Here is a 5796-nt window from a genome sequence, read left to right on the forward strand (position 1 = left end):
CCAGTGTATCTTCTATTTGGTTTAATATTGTAATTTAGTCTTCGGGTCCTTTGTAATGACCTGATCTAATATAATTTATTATGGTAGCAGAGTGAGAGCCTGAAAAGTATGATATCCATCCTGTATCATCAGGCATGTTATGCCAGCTATATGGATACTATAATTCAACCAAGGCCACTTCCCACGAACCTACACGGTTGATAGATCTCGGAAGATGAATGATATAGTTTGTCAGAGTATTATCAGCAAAATAGTTCATAGAAATGTTACTGGGTAACGTCACATACAAGTGAATCATGTTGAATAATGAGAAATATAGTTATACATAACATTTTATTACAGCAGGCGATTCAAATCTGTTTGAGGAATCCAGCTATTAAATTTATCAGGATATTCTTTCCATTTTATGAAATATTGTTTGTTTTTGCCCCTTCCTTGTTCACATAATATTTATTCTACATCACTGGGAGGCTTTATAACTCTTTGTAGTTCAGATTAATAAAATGTTCCATTTAATTTTTCTACAAGATAGTTTTGCAGTTTATAAACTGGTGGGTTTCTCTCCATTCTCTGGTGAGTCGTAAATATTTCATCTGTCTATCCAGGCATATAACCTTTCTTAAATTGATGCTTCACTTTACTAATATATACTTGATCGTCTACTTTGAACTGAAATTTTACTTTAGTGGGTGGTTTGTAAAGTGTTTTCCACACCACAGACTGATTAGAGTGATGGACATCTATTGGTCTCATTTTAACGCTGTGATGATACGATTGATTATAGGCACTAACCAGATGTTTCAATACAGTGATAAATTTATATGTTCCACGATGTGTAAAGTAGCGCCACATTTTAGTTTAAGAGTGCGATTAAATATTTCTACTATAGATGCTTTTGTTTTGTTATGTGTAGTAAAGAAGTGAATGTCTTGTTCATTGAGATATCGTTGAAAGAGATGATTAGTAAACTCTGGCCTAGCATCGGTTTGAAATTTACAAGATTTTCAACCCGGTTTTAAAATTTATTGGAAAAAGTTTACAAGTGTTGCACCTTTCTTATCCTTGAGTGGAACAACCCATGCATATTTAGAAAATACATCGATACACGTGATTAAATACTTAAAGTGATTGTTATATTGACTTAAATTGGAGAGATACATTAAATTAGCCTGTCATTATTTATCGATCCCTGAAACAATAACTCGGTTTTCTCGAAAATGTGTATTTTACTGGTTTGTGTAGAGTGTATGTATCCTGCCCACTTAATCAGCCTTTAACCTGATTTATAGTTACGGGTTTACCTAGTGCTTTAACAGATCTAAATAAAGGCTGTACACCACCAAAACTAGCAGGATGTGTAGGGTTATAATAGATAGATTCTGAGGTTTTATTATATTTTATTTTCTATGCCATCTATTTATATATATAATTTTTTACCATCAAATTTGTCCCTGACAGTAGTAATAACTTGACCTTTACAGCAGACCATATTAATTCTTAGACAACTCAAGATATTATTAATCGTAAAAGGCTGGCAATAGCCACTGACAACAGTCAAGACACAAATGAATAAATAATACAATAATACTTTATTTAAAATGATCCCATTTAGGTACAGTATGTTTTAGTCTTTTATCACGTGTATAATGTTTCGTATATTTCCATCTGTCTACATTTCCAACAACTTCTTGGGGAATATTCATAGTTGATAATCGTTCTGCAAATTCTTTCAAGCCTGTAGAGTGAAAATTGTTTCGTTTTCGTAGCACGTTGTTGATTAAGTCGATTATGTTACTGTTTGGTACGGATCTTCCACTAATCACTAATTCTCCACGATCATTCCACGTTGGATCCCCACTGGAACGTATCAAGTTTTGTAGAATTTAAGTTTTCTATATTTCTGAGGAATGCTGTCGACGATCTCTAAGATTTCACGAGTCAGCGATTCCATTCTATTTTTAACAGGTTCCGTGGCTTCAGAATGAAAGGTCTGATTACGTTGTTGCAGTTGGGTTATCATCTTTGCTTTATCATCTAAGGGTAATGTATCATTTTGTAAGACTGAATTTATATAGTTATCTATATATAGTTTAATATTTTATGGACAGGTCTTTCTTAAACTTTGGATTGATAAAGAGAAGGTACCAGTTCTTCAGGAACGATAACCATTCGTTTGGCCATATTTTTAGATTCCAGCAGCTTTACCAATAGTCCATCCTGCCAAACCACCATATAATGAAAGTATTGGTGTTGCGAGTAATGGTAAAAACCCTCCTTTCTATACTATACTTTTCTGTTCAACTGATGTCTTGACAGCCAACTCACTCAATAATCACCTGTATCACCTAAGTTTGTGCTTTTGTCATGGGAACGTTACAATTTAAAACATTTAAAGCACATTCACAAATACTCAAGATAAATTAATTTTTAGCTCCGGGAATTATTTCTTTAATCTGTTTATGTGTAGCTTTAGGTAATGCACAGAGCAACTCTTGATGTTGTTTAACTCTAAGTGTTAGGATGAATAAATGAAATGAGACTGTGAGTACAACATATAAAAACTGGTTATTTATACACCCATTTAGATATAACATCTATTTTTTTTTCACGCTGTAGTGATAATAATTGTTAATATGAAATGGACATGACAGAGTCGATTTTGGAAGTTGATCAACCTTGGGGCATCCAAACAATTCCAGACTGTAACAAGGAATTTTCAACAGACTTCTCAATATCTCGGCTTTCTCTCTTTATATAAACGGTTGTAAAGTCCTCTCTCAATAATCTAGCCACACTTTACAGGTAGGGATAGTTGATATTAACAGATCTCCATGGAATGTTATGAATGTGCCGTGTCACCCAATTACACTGACGACGATCAGCATCTGAAATATATTTATTCGAAAACGGTTGTTTAAACAAAAACACGTTTTATATCCAATGATCAAACATTTGAATGCAAGTTCTTTAATTACATATGACCCATTCTTCAAATAAAATCATTCTAGTTCTGTCACTGTTGCAGCCATGATAATAAATCAGTATATATTCAGTAAACGACAGTTTTAACTTACTTTGGTATGTACACTATAATTTGATTTTCAGGAAAAAGTCCAGTCCTCAGACTGTTCTGCTCAGGCGTTTGCGATTTCAAATAAGTAAGTAACTATATGGTTGTCTCGTTGCATCTTGATAAGCTTCTTCAAAATATTTGATACGTGATGGAAACATTTGTCTCGCTAAAACGTTCAACTAAGATTTGTCTCTGACAGTCTTGAACAAAATAATACATTGAGAACTTAAAGTAACATTACGCATTTCTCTACCCTGATCACATAGATTCTGTACAATATAAAACACTGATAAGTTCAAATGGTGACCTCCACGTGTAAAAAGTTGAGACACTCGTTTATTTTCTCCACTTTCACTCATAAGATCATCAATGATAAAAAGATTTCGTTTATCGGGCCGTAAATAATCATGAAAACTTTTAGGCAAGCCTTTGGCAAATTGAATGCTGGGAATGCTTTGCATTATTTTTGTATACAGGGGTTAAAATTCACCATAAAACCATATAATGTTTTCAGGAATAGGATAAATCACCTCACGATGATAAGTTAAAATTTTACTTACAAACTGTGATTTCCCATTTCCTGTACGACATAACACTAAACACGTAAAAGGGTGTAGTAGACAGTTATCCATCTCGAACTCTAATGAGAAGAAAAATGAAATTGGACTCACTTATATAGATCATGTTGAGTGCACTTGGGAACCACCCCAAGGCCCTGCACATGCCCTCTTTTCAGTCCATAGACCATAGATTGAGTGCTAATTCTTCTTTTCTTCTTTGTTGTAAATGGTCTGCGTCTTTAAATTTCTACAAATCTTCTTATGGTTAGTCGCTGTTATAGGAGGCTGAAAAGAACTGAATATATCGGTTATCATACATTTCACTTAAGAAAAGTTCAATTTTTTACTGTTGATAAAATTGAGGGTAAACCCTCTGATCTTACAGCATGATTTTCCGTCGTCGCGTAAATACCTGTAGTTTTTTGGATCACCACTGACTTACGGTCTTATATAGTGTCCGTCTAGCTCGTCTGCAAACTCACCAAGATAATCTCTTAGAGGTGGATTGTTAGATCCATCTGAAATGTATACAATACTGTCTGTATCATAATACAAAACAGGCGAACCTAACTTTTATAATGTATTATATAACTTCAGAGGAGCATGTATTGTTGTGAAAGCCCCCAGAAAGATATTCTTTCTGGGGCAGATATTCATATTTATGCTTCCAATGAAGATATTTACTTCTTCATTAATCAATGTAACATTTGTTAATATTGTGGTATTATCTTTCATTAAGGAATGGTATTCTTTAACTTATGTTACATAGGTAAGTTATGGTTTGTCCTCAGACCTAACCAACGTCCCCAAAAAAGTATTAAGACATAATTTCGCAACTGAACTTTTCCCTGGATTAAAAACAGTATTTTTTTAGGGGTCAGTTGCACTCCTTCATTTTCCTCATATTCATCAACATAATATTGTTTTGCCTCAGATGTTATGTAGTGTGAGGGCCAACCAGAACTTTCTTGCTTTATTTTAAGAAATTTATCAATGTAGTTCTTAAAGAGATCTCTAGGTTTTACATGGAAATGATAAATCTCAAAAATGTTTATTACCTAGTATCCACATTCAATTGCTTTCTTTACTTCTTGAGTGATCCAGGTACCGATGAAAGATCTCTGGTCATCACTGCGATCGCATGGTGGAGGTGTTCTTGATTCCACACATGATTTACATAATGGAAATGTTAGTTTACCATTACAACTAAATGGTAATACTGGATGATAAAGTTTCCTCGGGACTAAAACTTTACATTTAACAAACCCAAAATAATTATTGAAACTAGAAAAATTTGTAGTTATAATTGTTGTATATCCAAGAAGATATTCACAATATTTGTTAGTCTATGGATATAGAGATGTGTCATTAGTTTCATGTTCTTAAATTCGTGTTCCCATATTGTTACGACTTTGTATCCTAATGCTTCCAATTGTTTTTGTCTTTTAACTGTATGATTTTTTGTATACCACATGTATCTATTTAAAACTACATTCTTTGTGTCAGAGTTGTAACATTTATCACAACCATGATAATACCACCTGTAAAACTCATAGATCGTGTTTTGTTCCACACAGAAACCATCTACTCTATAATTCAGGATTTGTTTCTCACCACCATTTAATACATTTTGGATCTTAACACCCTCAGATTGCTGTACATAATTTAACCATGGTGGAATAAATTTACTTCTGTATGCAGCCATCCATACAGAAGCAATGGTCGTGTATTTGTAAACTGAAGGTTGCAAGAAACTCTTCCCTGAATTGCAGACAGCACAGTCGAAGTATATCTACGTCTGATCGACAGTACCTAAAGAAAAATAAAGAATGATAAATATAACTTTCAACAAAATTTTTCAAGAGAACAACAAAAACGTTTAATAAGAATCAATATTGATAATGTTATTTTTTCTTACCTGCATATCTCTTCTTGAAAGTTAAAGATGTACTCTTCTTCTCGTTGCTGACAGTGCCATTCCATGGACTTTTGTCTTATGGGTGCTGACATGGTGTGCTGATTTGCTTTGATATTGAAAAGATGAGGGAAATATCCTTTCTGCAATTCTTCTAATCCAAATGTTTTGGAAACATTGATAAAGACATTGGTATAAAATTGTAACTGTCAATTATTCTTATTCTGATACTTTTGACAGTCATAATC

This window comes from Limulus polyphemus, unplaced genomic scaffold, assembly GCF_000517525.1.
Source record: "Limulus polyphemus unplaced genomic scaffold, Limulus_polyphemus-2.1.2 Scaffold222, whole genome shotgun sequence".
Classification (NCBI taxonomy): Eukaryota; Metazoa; Arthropoda; class Merostomata; order Xiphosura; family Limulidae; genus Limulus; species Limulus polyphemus.